Source organism: Pinus tabuliformis, chromosome 4_2 (genome assembly GCF_031772625.1).
Source record: "Pinus tabuliformis cultivar Carrire ecotype Pingquan chromosome 4_2, CPIR1, whole genome shotgun sequence".
Taxonomy (NCBI): Eukaryota; Viridiplantae; Streptophyta; class Pinopsida; order Pinales; family Pinaceae; genus Pinus; species Pinus tabuliformis.
In genome coordinates this window covers 422,077,157-422,095,329 of record NC_142304.1, presented here as the reverse complement: position 1 = coordinate 422,095,329, position 18,173 = coordinate 422,077,157, and positions in this window count along the sequence as shown.

Sequence of the window (18,173 nt, the reverse complement as noted above, 5' to 3'; positions counted from 1 at the left end):
ATCTGACTAGTGTCCTCTCCCTCTGTCAATTCTTGATTCCACTTGGAGGTTCTTGCTTCCACTTGGGGATTTGGAACCTCTTACTCATCACCAGTCGAATTCCCTGAGGCAAGTGTCATTTTGGAAGCTTCCTGGGTTCTGACACCTTGAGGAATGAGCTTGCCACATGTCCAATCTCGCTCAGCACAGGTAGCCAGTGTTGGCTTTGACATTCAGCGCAGGTAGCCAGTGGAGCCATTGACATTCAGCGCAGATAGCCAGTGGAGCTGTTGACATGATCCTGAATTGACTTGTTTTTGAGCAGTTTTTGGTGGAGAACTTCTGTGAATTGCTATGGTTTGTTAGCCTTGTTCCTCTAGGGGTAGGAACAACTTGTTTAGGGACTTTGGATCCCTTAGATTATGGACATTTCATGCTCAATTCTGTAAGGCACAAAAATTTCTATAACACAATTAGCCCCTAAAATAGCAGAAATCCCAATCCAATGTATATGACAAAGTAAAACAAGAATATAATTAAAAATATGTACTTACATGTAATAGAACATATCCAACAATCAATAATTTGACAATAGAGAAGCTCCAAGATAAAATCAACAAAATCCAAACATCAAAATTCATCCATAAAGCTCTAACTAATCCTCCAAGAAAAAGTGTGAAATTTTCAAGAGAGAGAATAGATTCAATCCAAAGTGATGATGAACAAATGAAATCATCTCACTTGAATGTATACACTACTGAGGAGTTCGAATTAGTCTCCTTGGCCGACATAATCCCCAAAAATAAAATAATGTGCTAATAATCTAACTTTTGGTGACAATCCCACCAAACTAGCTCACAAATCAAATAATAAGCCTCTTAAGAGGTCAGATGATGAATAATTCATGTCGTAGGGCCTTCAAAGAGCCTTGATGAGGTCCATAGGTTACATAATGAAGAATAAGACGCTCAAAAGTGATGGACAATGGGTTATCCCCTTGTTCTCAAAACAATAAACCCATGGTGCTCGTAGTGGGTGTGGGGGCACAATAATAGCCTCATGGGTCTCCAAGTGAGTTGAAGATTCTTGTATATTGTCTGCAAGGGCTCTGATGATGGTATAGGTGATGAAACATCATCCTACAAGTCCTGGGTCAGCTTCCAAGTGTATGTGCATTTGTGGGGCTAGCTGGGAAAAGGTTAACCAGGTGCATCTACCTCGTCCAATAGGTGAATCTCGAGCAATATTTGAACATCCTCGGGGATCCATGGAGTACATTTTACTGTTGTGGATGCCCATGGCTCTCAATGCACACCCTACATGTGCCAATGTAGACCTTTGGAGGATTACAACCCCATATAGGGAGACCAAACCCAATATGGAGACTATTCAATCCTACATAAGGTCTAATGTGTCCCCTGGCCCCCAATACAACAAGTCATTAGATAAATCAAGTAAATGAGCTTACCAACCATGGACCACCAGTGGGGACTACATAATGGCCTTCCCTTCCATAATGAGCTGCGGGGTGTGCCAATGTCTCCTAAACTCCAAATGGGGTTAACCAAGTATCCTATTAGGTGGTTTCTACTTCTAAAGGGGATAATATGTTCAAGGTACATCCTTAAAAAGGTGGTGGCATGTGACAACTAGGTGAATGAAGTGTGGGATGAGAAGGGGTAGCCCTGGGCCACATGTCGGGGTACAAGTGTAGCTAATAAAATGGAAGCCCACACTCGGGTATATAATATATAGGAGGGAGAAATCGTGGTACATGAGGTTCCCCAACCTTGATTTTTTCATTCTTCTTTATATGTCTTTTTCCTTTTCATGATTTTCTTTGATTAAATGCTCGGGGCTCAAGGGCTAAGAGCATGATGCACAAGATATAACAGTGAATACCCCCTTTTATGGTAGGGCAGTTCATCCCCCCCAAGGGTTGGGACAATCATGGGTTCCTATATGATGAAGGAGGCTCATAGAACCTGTAGGAACCAGGGTGATGGCCATAATGATGGGGTAGAGCTCATGTATTATATGTTTCCCATGTGCTAAATGTATTTGTCTTGGCCATATTTCGCAATTTGTGGTACATTTTCCTATTGAATGTGGCCAAATATGCTTTATCTTTATTTTTAGCTACATCAACCTCTGGGTGATCATTCCAGGCATGTCCCAAGGTGAGGGCAAGGGGAAGGTGTTGGGAACGAGTACCTTGGGGTCAATTTTGGGGTTAAAAGCCCAATTTTTGGGGCTAAAGGGCCAATTTTTGTGTAGAGAATGTGGAGTCTCCGCATTTTGTGGCCGCGGAGCACGAAGATGTAAAGAGTTACGAAGAGTTTTCCACCGTTATTTTGTATAAGTCATGTCGGCTTTAGAGATCTACCCATGGTCTGTGGACCATGGGATTATATAAAGGGGAGTCTTAGAAGAGTTTAAGGCAGTTCAATGGAGTAGAATCTTGTTATGTTTTATGTATGGGTCTATGAGAGCTAAGAGAGAAGATTCTTAGCGTAGGAAGAGGCTCTGTAGCTGAGTGCGCAGACCCCTGCAGTTGTGTGCACATACCCTTGCAGTTGTGTGCACAGGGTAGTCAAAGTCTGTACTGGAAATTTGGATTATCAATAAAGAGGAATATTTTGCAATTATCTATGTATGTGTTATTTTACTTCTATTATGAATGTTGTGATTATGTTATGTTGAATACTAGAGTATGAAGTAATGGTATGTTGATGCGTGAATCTATGTATTTTACTTTGTCATATGAACGCAAGTAGGAATATATGTTTACGCGAAGATAACCGTAATGCAAGTTAAAGTAACCAATTCTTAAGCGAATTTGGGTAGATACAGAAGTAGGAGTAATTACAAAGGCACGTAAGTGCCTGATCTATATATTTAGGGTCTATGAAGGACGATCAGAGACTTTTACTGAGGTTTCAAGGATGAATAAAAGAAGTACTTAGATAATCCCTAAAGGGATTATCAATCTACATGAAGGAAGGTTAGGGAAAACAACCAACATAACAACCATCTCAGGGTGCGAAACTTGGTCCCTGCACCCCCCCCATACTGCTTTAGGTGAGACTTTAGTTTGTTTTCCACGGATTGATGCCGAAAGGGGCATTAGTGTAGGGATTTTCTTAGCTACTTAATGTTGAACCTAGGTCAAGGCCCATCAAGCCAACAAAAGGGGTGAGCTAACCCTATGTGGACACATTGGAGGAATGTGGACCCAACTAGGAGAAATGATGAATGGGGTAATAATGAGTGGAAAGGGGGTAATATATGTAGATAAGGGAGTGGGACCATGCAACCAAAATCAGGTTTTCCTATGAAATACCATCCCTAAAGTTGAATGGTCAATAAAATAAATCCCACGAGATTAGAATTCAAGGTTAATATCCAAAAGGGGGCTAGGGGACAAGAGCACATACCTAACCCATTATTTTCGTTAAATCCCCCCATTAATCCATGCCCATAAGTGTCCATGATAAGCAAACTACAATACTCAATTACCAAATGACAAGGCATACCTTTAGGTTCGAGATTCCCACCTTCAAACATACAATCATGGCAGATGGGTGAGGGACCACATGGCTGGCTCATGTGGTAAAGAAATGGCACAGTGAGCTAGCTGGTGGCTACAAGGGGTTACTGGTTGTCGGTTGAGGACCATATTGGAGAAAAAAAATTCTCCTAGGGATATAACCCACAAAATGGTGGGTAATAGGGGCCATGTGACCCTTACCTCTTGGTAAGTTGGGTATCTCATCCAAGCTCGAATTATGATGCAAGTGTTCTACCACATGACTATTGAGGGTCATTGCTGGGAAAATCGGTAGGAAATAGGATAGGTTGAGTAGTAGCTCCCCTATATCACCTATTACTTGATATGGGGTCGTAGTAGTAGCTCCCCCATGAGATTCTAGGTTGAGATATGCCCCCCGATGTGGTTCAAGGTTGAGATGTGATCCCTGATGATATGCTCTCTAGTGATGATGCGGGTCATAAATATGACTCCCGACCAATATTCCCGAGTAGTAGCTTGATGGTAGATATTCTGGGTAATATCCCACTAGCAGAGATTTCGCGTAGTAGCTCGCTGGCAGAGATTTCGGGTAGTATCCCGATGAATAGAGGGTGGTAGCTTAGGCTTCCCTCCAATGTCAAAATTCTTTTTTTTTAGATTCGAGAATATTCAACATATGAGCAGGGACAATCAAGAGATAAGAAGGAATGAGGAAAAGATGAATTGAGATGATCAGTGATGATACAAAATGATGAGATACTTGAGATTAGATATGATTTGATGATAGGATACACATGACATGATGCAAGTGGAATTCTCCCTAGTTGAGAGGGAGTGTTAAAACATGCAACTACAGTCAAATTTCACTTTAGACATCTCACTTGATGGAGATAATAATTGCATTGAATTCATATTTTCGAGAGGACAGAAATAAACTTAAAGATCACTCAAAACAGATAATGGAAAGGGTGCTTATGAAGAAAATCCCACTTGTGCTCATTTGACAAGGTCTGCCCTAAAGCAAATTGGACACCCTTGGAAGGCTATAAATACAAGTGACCTCTACCTCATTTGGACACCATCATGAGACACTCTTCCATATTGGTTTTTTTCTTGCACAGATCTGAGGCTCATCTACGAAGGATCATATTCGCTCTGAGGTGAAATTGCAAGGTCTGAAGCTCGCATTCTGATTTAGGGTTTTGGGCCTCAGTCACAGACACAACTCGGGAAGGATTCGATCACAGTCACTCACATAAAAGCTCATTTGTGTGACTGGAGCCTTCCGGTCACACAGACAACTCTCCATTCATATGACTTGGAGTTAGGGTTTCCACAATCCATATCTAACCCCAGTCGCTCGCTTGTTAAGCTTAAGGGAGAGACTGGGCAGCTATAGTCTCTTGCATATCTCCTCCTCCATGTGATTGGGGCCTAAAATATGAGATATTAGTTTTCTGATGTTTTCGCTCATTCTCCGCAGAGTTTGGTAGTTGTCCGCGGACACTAACAACACATTACAATCTTCATAATTAGGGTTTTGAGTATAATCATTGTTGGTTTCATTCCATGGATGTTGTAGTTGTTTTATTGAATAGTTGCATAGATGAATATATGGATCATTGTACTCTCTTTTGCATAATTATTTGATGATAATCTATTAAGAAAAATAATTTGAAAGGGTTTTCCCCATAGTGGGTTTTTCCCAGTCTCCAACCAATCCTGGTGTCTCTATGTGTGAATGATTTTCTTCTATTTTTCCTTTATGTTCCATTGCATTTATGATGATGATATTTTTCTTTCTATATAGTTGCATATGTTGTTGAATAATGATGTGAATTTGAATAAGGTTGTGATGTTATTGGGTGAACTTAATATGTTAATGAAGAAATGAAATTATCAAAGAAAATAACAATATATCCCTATGAAAAATAACAAAATAAAATATGCATCTTGAAGAGGATTCATGGATGAAGAGGGAAAATAAGACTTAGTCCCACACCATCATATCTTCTCTTGCACTTTGAATATGTATTAATCAATGATCAATCTCAACAATTTTTTACTCAATATCTATCTCAGGCATATAATTTTCATCGATGACCCTAGGGACATGTTGCAAATAAAAAGAGGGGATATATGGTAGGGGGGCAATATTATGGCAACTAGGCAACTCGTCTCAGTAATTAAACTCAAAAAGGTCAACCAATGCTAACTCATTATGTTCAAAATTTATGACCTAAATATGATTGAGGGACAACAAAAGAAAGATCAAGGGATGGCTCTAACACCTCAATAATCATATCTCCCTAAATACCATAGGATATGCAAGGCATGGTAAAATCACCATACCCTAGGTAAAACCACAATCCCTTATCTTCAAGCAAGGGAATTATCTTTTTCTTCCAATCAAGATGATGGTCTTCTTGATCATAATAAACAAAAACGTGTGCCTCTTTTTCTCATCCACTATCCTCAATGCTAGATCTAGGGATGTCTTGGTCAAACATGAAAAAAAATTCCCTTTTCAAAGGTGTCATGGTGTTGATAATACTCTCTAATTTTTACTCTATCATGGCTACCAAGAGACTCTTCTAGATGGGCATCAAAATCCTCCTGGGAATTTATGACAACTTGCCTAATAGGCTGAAGATCATGATAGTGGAACATGTAGAAGACACCTTTCCATTCATCAGGGTCATATTCATGATTTGGTTCACGTAGGAATGCCTCATTTTTATCAACATGCTCATTGCTGTTTGAGGATCCTATGGTACTTTCTTCATATTCACATGCAATCCCCCAATCTGCATCCCAAAATTCCTCCATAAATTCATAATTTCTTGATTATCCAAGGGACAATGATCTTCCAAGTTTGTGGCTTCTTCGCGATCACCCCAGACCTCTTATGGTATATCAAGCTCTAAAATTTCTTTAAGAATGAAGTAAAGTTGTTGGCTGCCCTACTGAGGATTGCAATGTTTATCCTGGACAACATCACATAAAACCTTCACTGCATTGTACGCATGAGTTCTAGAAGGATGATATTTGTAGTATTTTCTTCATACTCAAACAACACTTCATGAAACTCCTTCCTTTGCTCACTACATAGGTTAAATAACAAATTCACATAAAGGAAACCCTTAGTCAACTACCTACAACACTTCGTATATTCAATCACATTTTCTTGAAGAGTTTGGAAGTTTTCTTTATTTAAGACTTCACTATTTTCTTGGCATCATGCGGAAGATTAACTAAAACTTCCTTTTTCTCATTGTATTCTTCTTCATCACAACCCTAATTTCCTTCATTAATCGAATGATCATGATGTTCTTCACTATGGTTTATTTGATAATCATGGGTTTTTTTTTTTTCTTTTGTTGGGAAATGATCTTCTTTGGCTTTTATGCCTTCAGAAAGATGAATATGGTACTCCCTTTGTATGTCTATGGCCAAATGTTGATGAACATCTTCATCACTTAGGAAACTTAGCACTCAATACCAAAGAAAATTTTCAGTAAAAAGTTGAATGGAAGTGATGTTTTTGGGCTTACATGAATATTTAGTTCAATCATGTTAACTAGTCCAAAATAAAATATGAATAACCTTCTAAGAACATATTAAGGATGGATATTACCTTCTGAAGCATATATGATGATCCTTGCTACATAATTAATTGTTGACAATGGATTACCATCAAAATTTGGGACATTAGTTGTAATGCTTGTACCCCGGTCATTTGGATATCTAGGAGTGTCCTTGACATCCAATGTCGAAATATGTCAAGTAAGTCTCGAAAAATAATTTCTCATAATTTTCCAATATGGACTTGTTATGGTGAAATTAAAATTCCTTGAAAAATGCGTGCTTCACCCTACAGGCATTAAAACCTTGAAGTTTAATGAACATCTGAGGCTTTGTTATTCGAATGGAGTCATCAAATGAACATATTTATCCTTGTCAATTAGATAATTTCAAACAAGTAAATGAATCTCAAACTTCAAATAATGATGAGGTTGACTCAAATCCTCCCTAACAATGGTGCCAAAAATGTTGCCTCAAAATATAGCAGGTCTTGTGGGGAGAGCTCACAAGACAAAAACTAGATTGAGGGACAATAATGTGGAGGGGTTGACTATCACTACAGCCACTACCTCCTGCTCTTTTGTGGATTTTCACCACTTGGGAGGCTTCCCTATAGTATGTCACCTATGAGAGATATGCTAAATCCAAAAAATAAGGTTACAAGATAGGCTTATAGAGGATAGCTCTTTTTAAGGACAAGGCTCAAAAGCAAGATAAAGAAATTTGCATCCTCTATTGTAACCTATTTATGGAAAACATGATCTAGGTCTTGATGAATAGAAAACCCAAAGGATCAACCTATAATCACAAGGCCAAGAAAATACTTCCAAACAATGATTACTAATAATCAATGGAACAAGAAGCCTTCAATAATCCCCAAGTTGAAGCCTAGGGGAAACTAGGGATCTTCTAGGGAAAGATCAACCTAGGGACAAGGACATTTGATTTAAAATGGATGTATTGACCACTAAAAGGGGTTTCTAGCTTTAAAACCCTAAATATTAGTTTTGTGAGGGAACAAATTCACTTAGGAGAGCTAGTTTTAAGATTTACCAAGGGGATTACCATTCACATTCTACTAATGAGTAAAGCATACACTGCTATTATATAGGTTCAATTCAATGATTTTCAACAGTAATTAGCACAATAAAAACCCTAGATAATTAATAATTCCATACATTAGACACAAGAACAAAAATTTATCAAATCCAAGACACACTCACAAGATAGAATGCATGTATAATCCTTTATTACTCCAAAGTAACATTTCCAGGACCAAATAAATAACTCCAAATAACAAAGTACACCATAGAGTCACATCTCCACAAGAAATCAAGAAGGTTGATGTTTCTACTCATAGAAGCCTCCATTTAGATATTTATCCCTACACAGAAGGGAAGTTGCTACCAATGTTCATTTACTTGAACATTTACGCTTGCATGTAAGTAAGAGACATTTTTATCTGACATTTAAGCATTGTAGGGACTCTTCTATTAATGTTTCTACTCACAAAAGCCTCCATTCAGATATTTTATCCCTATAATAAATGAAAATTGCTACCAACGTTCATTTACTTGAACATTTACGCTTATGGGTAAGCAAAAGAAAATCTAATCTGATATTTCTTAAGCATTGTATGGATTCTTCTATTAATACTTAATTTGAACCTATTTCCCTTAATATATATATAGTTAATAATTTATTCCTAACTTACTTTCCTGTTAACTCCCTTATTCCCTAATCTCTGTATTTTTAGACTTATTTATCTTTATTAATTTGACTTTATATTTATTTGACTTTTTAATTTATTATTATTTTTGTAATGGTTGATCTACTATTTTTGTTTTCTTCTTTACCTTGAATTCAACCTAGATCTTTTAATATCCCTATCAGATCAAAATCTCTTCATCTTTTTCATCTTGATGATGAACCACATTAGATGGTTCGAAACACATTGGAAAGTTTCTCAAATGTGTGATGGATCCAGAAGACAATAATTTAAATGTCGATATTCTCCAAGAGGGCCAAAATATGTCACAAGTGATGATGATCCAATACAATGATTCTCTCCTCTATTTATATACTAATAATTAGCCTAAAAAGCCCCTAAAAAAAGTTTTATGCTAAAATGAACTTGGGTTACAAGCCAACCCACTAGCTTTATGAAAATATGCTCTAATTAGCCCACATAGGTGAGTTGTAAGCTCTATAGGGATGACATCATCCAATGTAGGTGCTCCAAATGCCATGTCCTATTGAAATTCAATTGCGATATTGAATTTCTAATCATGATAATTACTATATTATTCCATTGTTATATTTTCTCTATTTTTCATCAAGCAAATATCATTTTGAGTACAAGAAAATAAAGACCACAGTGAACAAGAGACAAGAGACACCTAAAATTATGCCATAGGTTAGGGAAAAACCCACAAGGGGAAAACCCATCAATAATTTCCTTATAGATTCTTCATCAAAAATAGAAATCCAATTCACATCTAACCTGATAAGAAGATCCAATTGCCAAGTCATCCCTCCACCAAGGCTCAACATGAAGTATATCATAGAATTATAGTCCCCCAATCAACTCATATATCACAAAGGTCTGGTCCATCAAACAGCTCGTATGTCACAGATATCTAGTGCATCAAATAACTCGGATGTCACCGAGATCTGGTCCATCAAACGGTTCACATGTCACAAATATTTGGCCCATCAAACATATTGCATGTCACAAAGAACTAGTCCATAAAATAGCTCATGTTACAAGGATATGGTCCATTAAACATCTCGTATGTCACAAAGAACTGGTCCATCAAACAACTCATGTCACAGAGATCTGCTCCATCAAATAGCCCGCATGTCATAAAGAAATGTGCCTCAAAAAAATCGCATTATCATAGACAAAAGATGCCATAGGAAGCTCACTTTATTTCGAAACAATGTGCATCATCCCCATGTCACAAACTTGATTTACTCTTCCACATATGATCATCGAATTGGTTTCCAAATTATGGAGGATAGGTGCCAATATATAATTGTTTCTTCATCCGGAAATTTTCCTCTTAGAGAAGAGCCAACTTGACGGGTAGGAGGGTCGACTTGACAAATTGTGTCAATACCCTACAGTCACATTACATTGTGTTGTAGTGCAGAGCCTATGAACATGTAAGTGTGATTCTATTTGCTATTTTTTTCTTGAGATATTCTATTTCAATCTGTGGGTATGGTCATGTATTATTGTGAATATGTTCATCATGTTTGGGAACCTCTTAACTATAATATTCTAGTTCTTGCTTCTTAACACAAGGATGATCAAAATGCAAGATGACTCTAATGCAAGAAAACAAAATCATGTTTTTAATTTGCTTTTATAAATTTGTTATGTAAATGACTATGTAATTCAAACTTGAACCCATTTAATATTGAAAAGTTTTGTTTTATATTCAATAGGCATGCATTTCATTTTCCCCTTTAAGTGTCGCAAGAAAATGAGATTACAAGAAGAATTTTATCACAACCATTGAATTAAATTTTGCACAGATATAACTCTCTCATTAGTTGAATATGAATAAGTAAATGCAGTAGAATTAAAAATCACAAGTATCCCAGGAAATTAGTTCATCATTCACATCCAACATTCATGACATGTTCTTGACAGCAAGTATGTAGAATATGTCTTAGCTATTTTTAAAATTTAGCTTAACTTTTTGTTTTGTTTTGAAATCTGTTTGGGATTCAAGGTTGAGGGAAAACCTCCAAACATTAAATGCATTTGTTGGGTTGCATTTTTGCGGATCTCAAGTAGGAGCATTCATAACCCTTCAGTTTGACATAAAATGTTGAAAATAACGATGAAAATGGAGAATCAGGCCTTAACCAATTTAAACAAGCAATTAAAAATTCCTTTAAACAAGCTAAGGCTTGGTGGGTACCTGAGAAATTAAAAATTCAACCACTAGAAAACACAGCATGGTTAAATTTACCATTTTCTTGAAAAACCCTTGTAATAAATATCAAGAAAGTCAATATACTCTACAAAATAACTTGATAGATCTTACAAAACTGAAGCAAACCATCATACTGATGCCAAAATTCATTTCATTTAATAATCTTCATACAATTCTACACAATTTACATAACAAATCAAGTTCACAACTCAAAATGTCATGGAAATTGCACAAACTTGTATTTCATTAGTAGTAAACTTCAAAACATAAGGTGGGTATGAAATGTGCATGATAAGAAAAATAGACAGCCCAAGAGTTACTTCATAATTATTCCCCAAGATTGTTTCAAGACCTCCTAGCAATTCACCAAAAAATCTAGTAGAGTTTACCGTACAACCAAGATTTCTCCCCCCCACTTTACATTTCAAAATGAGACCTCATTAGAGAAATTTTGAGGTAAAAAATGGACCTCAAAGCAAAAATTTAAAATAAAATTAAACTTTATAAGAACTAATATGATGATGTCAACCATGGGTGATGATTCACCATATTTGGAGTAAAAAGGTAAAAAGAAAAATAAAATAAAATAACTACTTTTTCAACTCATATTTTCAACTTATCTCCCTATTATTTTACTCAAATTTCGAGCAGGAGCACTCATTAGATGTGGAATAAAATTTATATCCAAGTAGTTTCCATGTTGATACTTTTGATGGACCCTACTACATGAAAAATATGAAATACTTTAAAAAATGTGATTGCAATCACGTTTTTTCATGTATTTCACACTTTTCATGTAGTATGGTCCATCGAAAATATGTAACATGGGTACTCCTTGGAAAAAAATTAAATTCCACATTGAACGAGTGCTCCCACTCGAAATTTGAGTAAACTTATAGGGAAAAAAATTAAAAATATGAGTTGAAAAAGATGTTTTTTTTATTTTTTCCCTCCAAAACTTGATGATGTAATCTAACCTTATTTTATTATTTCCACTATTATTTTATAATATTCCTTAGGAGGTCTATTTTAGACCTCAAAATTTCTCTAGTGATATATAGGCACTCAAGAACTTGGACCCTACTCTAAACCAGTAGTAGTATTTAAAAAACCGCTCAAAACTTTCACAAAACTACCTGATGTATTCTAACTAACTTCTTCTAGAAGTCTCTTGAAGGATCTTCTAGTTGTGAACTGGGCCCCATTAGATTTGGATTTGGTAGCTCTTATCTCTCTCTTCGCTGGGATCTTCCCTCTTTCTCTTTCTTGGCCATTGTTTGGGCCATGTGTCGGGCCCTACAACACATCAGGCGTTACAGTGGGAATGTTGTTGATGGTGCTGACAAAAGCGTCGATGGTGCAATTGCGTTTGCTGGTGACATAGACTACTGAGGTCGAAGTTGATGTTGCACTTGCATTTGAAGTGTTGGCTCTAAGTTTTGGTCTTCCCTTCGCTGAATTATTCTTTGGCTCCATTGTAAACTCTCCTCAAATGGTCAACATGTACATGTCCATAATATTGTTACATTCTTCACTTGTTGGAACGTCACCCAACCATGCATCTACTATTTCCATATCTATCATCATAACATGTTGATAATTCACTCTTCCTTTCTCTTTGAAAAGTCTCTTTAGTAAAAACAACAACTCAAAATGTTCTCTATACAAGTTCACAATTCCGTTCTCTTATGAGGCATAATATTCACCTTCAAGGTCACCTTGATTCTCTCTAATAGCTCTTAGACCATTTATGAAAGACTCCTTGGGGAACAAATTTCCCTGATCATCAAAGAACGATGGGAAATTCTTCTTGTATAATTCTCCACACTTATATAATTCTTTTTGTATAATTCTCTTTAACCATGTCCCCCACCTTCTCTTCTATCTATGATATCCCCTTATGTTTCTTCTCCAGTTGACTCTCCCTGGTTACCAAACAAGAGCGACGAAGGTTTTCTCTCCTAATTTCTTCTTTAGTCATATGATTAAGAAAATATATGACTACTCTTGTTTTGTGTGAGGTCTTCCTAATGTGTTGTCTAAACCTTTCGACTTCTTTACGAACCACCTTCACCGTCTCAATCTTTTCTTGCACTAACTCCAAGTGTCCCCAGTGCTTATTTACAAGCCTTATGATCTTTTCCCAAATAATATTCTTGGTTGTTTTGAAGGATATATTATTATCATTTTCCCTCTCCTAAAGAAACAACTCAATTTCTAATTTCTTGATAGCTTATTTTTCCCGACGAAGTTCTACTTTCGTTGCTACCAACTTCTACCTCAGTTTTGGGGACAAGTATTGCATTCCTTCAAGGTCTTGTGGCACTGTCCATGAGTCCATTTGTTCATATAATCTATGGAAAGAAATTCTCTATTCGAGAGCCAACACGGGTTGGCCATAGGGACTTGTGATTGTATCTAGGAAACATGCTTCACCTCTTCCCTTTATGTTTGCATAGTGCTTTGTAGAAGAAGAAGAAACCACTAATAATTTGTACTTGGTACCTCAAATGTGCAAATGACATGGTGCCACGTGTCTTGATGAAATTAGAAAATAAAATGGCCAAAATTTTTGAACCTCACATCCAAAGGTGGCACGATGAGCTTCAAGGGAATATGTTGGGTTTTGAGTCTTAATGACACAATTTAGTAGGTATGAATGTTGTCATAGCTTAAATTCACACCGAAGGAGTCCAACTGTTGAGGATTACATGGATTTTACTTCTAAATAAGAGGTTCTCTTGAAATGAAAACAGGCCCTTCCTTTACCAGGCAAAGCCGAGGTTTAAGGTGACAAAATTTGTTTGAATTTTGTGACGTAGAATCCTTAAAAAGAATAATTTCCAGACATGTTTGAGTCACATCCTGAATTTATGGGGTTTTCACTTTAATTTTACTGAATTAGGAAAAAATTTAAGTTATGGGCATAGGAGGTAGACTGTACGATAATTTCCCAAAATGAACTTCTATCGTGCTTTTATAACCATCTAGGCATACCACGTGTGTACATTTTCTTGGGAGGGAATGTCTGATGTCATCATGTTGACGTCAGCGAAGTGTGGGGCCAACCATGTGGCCTGTTGACAGGCGTGATGACTCATCAGGCACGATGTGTCTCATAATAGGTGGTTGTGTGACGGGTGAAACTGACATGGAAAAAATGTGTCACTCTTCGCACGGCTGAATAATTGACTGTTGAGATTTACATTGAGTACGAGGAGTGTTAGGAGGTGGCACGTATCATTGGCTACACCCTTTGTGATATTATCATGCTCGCAACTCATCAACGCAAGCTCATCCACGACGCTTGATGTGAATCCTCCTTAACCATCTGATCTGCAGGTGTCCAAGTCCATCTAGGCAAGGGTGACGTCGAGTTGATGTCTATATGGATGTACTGGTGATGTGGCAGATGATAATTAGTGACGTCCGCGAGTGACAGTTGGGTGTGTAGAGGGTCCACGTGAAGGTTGATGGGGTAGTGACAGAATGGCGATGACGGGATAACGTGGAGTGGCGATGCAACATAGGAGGCTGATGTCAAGGATAACACGTCATTTTTCCATAAGGGTTGAGGCCTAGCCCTGGAAACCACCGGAGGTATGCAGGAAGCTCATGGAGATAACACGTGGCTTCTCCACACCATATTCGGGCATTAATCCTTGTGTGGCTTGGGGATGCAGGAAAAGCCTTAGCAGTTATATGAACATGCGTCCCTTGTTATAGAATCTGGGTAGTGCACATGTCTGTTGAAGCCCTGCCCACTAGTCTATATGTTCCAACCTGACGTGCCCATGTAGAGTGTGTATGTCGACATTCCTGAGTGGTGTGCTCATACTAGCACGCTCGTCGGCTCCTAGCGTCTATGGGTTGTGGCTTTACAACAATGTGCGCGGGTGACAATAAAATGTCACTCACACATCAATTCCTTTCATGATGACTCCCAGTTTGTTATAGCTTAGTGGATCTTCGACCCTTTGACACAAAGTAAACCAGGATCTCAGAGATTTTGCGCCAACTTTTGTAAAGGTATTTCTTTTGACACCAACATAATGGAGGGACAAATGACACGTTAAAATTCATACATTTACTTCTTTTACAAGGGTCGCAAAGAACATGCCCTGTCGCAAAGAACATGCCCTTTAACATTTTCTTTTGACTAAAACAAAATAGGAAGAACAGGCTAGAAAACAATAATATTTTTTCTTCTTTAGTTTTTACATAAAATATATATTGATACAACTATAATGATAATTATGAAGATCGAACAAAGTTATATTTTCAACACTCTCTCTTAACTAGGAAGATATTGATAATGACTTGTCAAGATATTCTCAAGTTTAAGACTTCTATAAGAAAGGATTCGGATTGATAAGCATCAACGATGATAACACCATCATAACCAAGATTGTCAAAATACGAAGGCCTTGACAAGTAAGCTTTATCTCTACAGTAAATCATAGCACAATGTTGGGAGGCATTTAGTAGGACACAACACCACCTCTTCGAGGCACATACTCCACCTAGGTTCACCAAAGTATGTCCTCCACAAGACCATTCCTCCTAATCCCAAGGAAATGTTAGTCCACTAGACCATTCTTGAACCAAGTCCATGTACTCAACTTACGACTGTTTATCTTGGTCATAGTACATAACTCAAGAATCTCTTTCCAAGATGCTTATCCAATCCACCATTATCCCTATTTTTTTCATGTACTATGCTTACAACTATTAGGCTTAGTGATAGTACATGACATATGGAGAACAAGGTGTCCATCCTCACTCCCTCTCAGCGTAGGAGGAGTAGTCCATAAGCCCAAGCTTGTCTCAAAAGTATTCATACTTCCCTTACATCGACCAATTATTCATCCAACGAGATTTGTTGTAGCATATTGGCTCCTATCTGCACCATACTTCTCAAATCATAAAGTGATTCAACCTTCAATGAAAAACTAGGTACTCTATCAATCTTCAAACATCTTGTTATACAACATTAGTGTTGAATCTAGCAAGCCGTCACATTTTTAGAGTCAAACTTCTTGCACAAGCTATCATATCTTCCTTCTTTTCTCATCATCAATATTTCAAGCCCGTCAATTGCATCAAGTGCGTCAAAAGACCAATCAAATTTCATCATCCAGATTCCAAGAGGATCTAGATCATACGATTTTTCATTTACTAGGTTTCTTCCAAATATCAAGTAGTAGTGTATCCATCCATGATCCTTTGTGTCAAGTTCTTCTTTCTACTCCCTCTGAAGGCAATACATTTTTCTACTTGAATCAATCCCAAAATATGAGCTTTTTGGTCATAAGACACCATGTTCATATCCTTCAAAAATAAAATATAGAGTAATCCTTTCAATTGAAGCAGTTGTATTATCAATAACTTCTTCCTTCTGCTAGGAAAATCTTGCTTTCATGTTGCATGCTAAACATTAAACACACATGGAATGGATACAAGTTATGAAGGATAAACATGAGATTGAATTTACTATTCACAATATGTTCATTTATAATAGATTTTACATGAATGTTGGATTCCATATTCCAATGTCTCTTGAACTCCCTTTGACTACTCACATTCCACACCAACCCTTAGCGGATTAGGTGTCCAATATTCCCCCCCTTAATCTGAAGGGGTATATATGAGTCAAAGAAGAGATCTATAATACAAAAATACAACAATGCATGAAAAAAATAAGTTGAATGTGCTCTCTGAGATGATGGCATAAAGTGGGAGAACTTGAGGTCTCAACTGGCAATGATTTAAGGATTACCACCAACACTTGGAACGCTTAGTGTAGTTCCTAAAACTCTTCCAAATTTGGCAAGAAGTTAAGGTCTTTTGCTAGAGGAAGTGATCCTAATGGTTTGAAGAGGGATACCTTCAAACTGGAAAAGGGAGTTCTATAATCTGCGGTGGTTTAAGGAACACCACCAACCAAAGGAATGCTTAGTGCGATCCCTGGAACTCTTCCAAATCTGGCAAAAAGTTGAAGTTTTCTGCTAGAGGAAGTGCTCATTCATTCTTTGAAGAGGGAAGCCTTCAACTTAGAAATGGGAGGTCTACAATCTACAGTGGTTTAAGGAAGGCCACCTACCATAGGCATGCTTAGGAGCTTCTCTCTTTGTGGCTACAACTTTGAATCTAGGTATGGTTTTCTCTAGTTGTAAGCTTAGGCATTAGGTTCATGTTGTGGCTCAAGCATGCTTGATTTATCTTTGAAAATTGTATATGACCATCAATTCCACCCCCATCGGATAAAAGGTGAGAAGATGAAGAGATATCAACTACAAGACTTTTCAATACTCTAGAATAAATTCTAACATATGACTGAAATATCTTCTTGGTTGTTGAAGCCCATTGCCAAGAAGTGATCCATCCAAGGTGAATTTGTGTTCTTACAGTAGGCTTGTTTTTTAAGCATCTGTTTAAATTATGAGTGGATTTATGATAGTTATCACATAGATGAAGATCAACAAAATGATCTTTCACATGGAAACTCGGTCACAATGTTGGCATCTACAAATATGTTGTTGTGGAGGAGGAGGAATAGGAACAGGTGAATATGAACTATCATGAAGAAATCCAACACTCTAAAATTGGATTGGCTTGGAATAGTCTGGAATATGAAAGGACACATCCTTGTCATATCCAAGACCAATTATGTATTTGTTATTGACAATCTCTTCCCAAGGTCTGATAATTGGCTTGGGAAGTGCAAACTAAACCTCTGCATCTTTCTACACATATGCTCCTAAAATGGGTACTACATTTGCCATTTCTTGTTGTTGATGGGAGTCTGTCTCAATGTTCTGAACAAAAATAGGTTCAAAATGATGTATACGTTGTTGTAGTTCATCTTGTTGAAGTTGTGATTCAAGCTACAAGAAATATATTTTCTCTTGTGCATTTTGCAAACAAGTTCTAATATCATAAAAAGTATCCTTGTTGATTTTAACTTTGTCTTCGATAGTATATTGTATCGAAATATTTTTCAGTGTAAATCACATGATATTTCATTTATCAATGCATTGCGAACCAACCAGTGTGGTTCATCGTCAGGACAAGTTGAAGAAACAGATCTAGCTATGCATATTAAATAGTTAGAGCAGAACATCCAA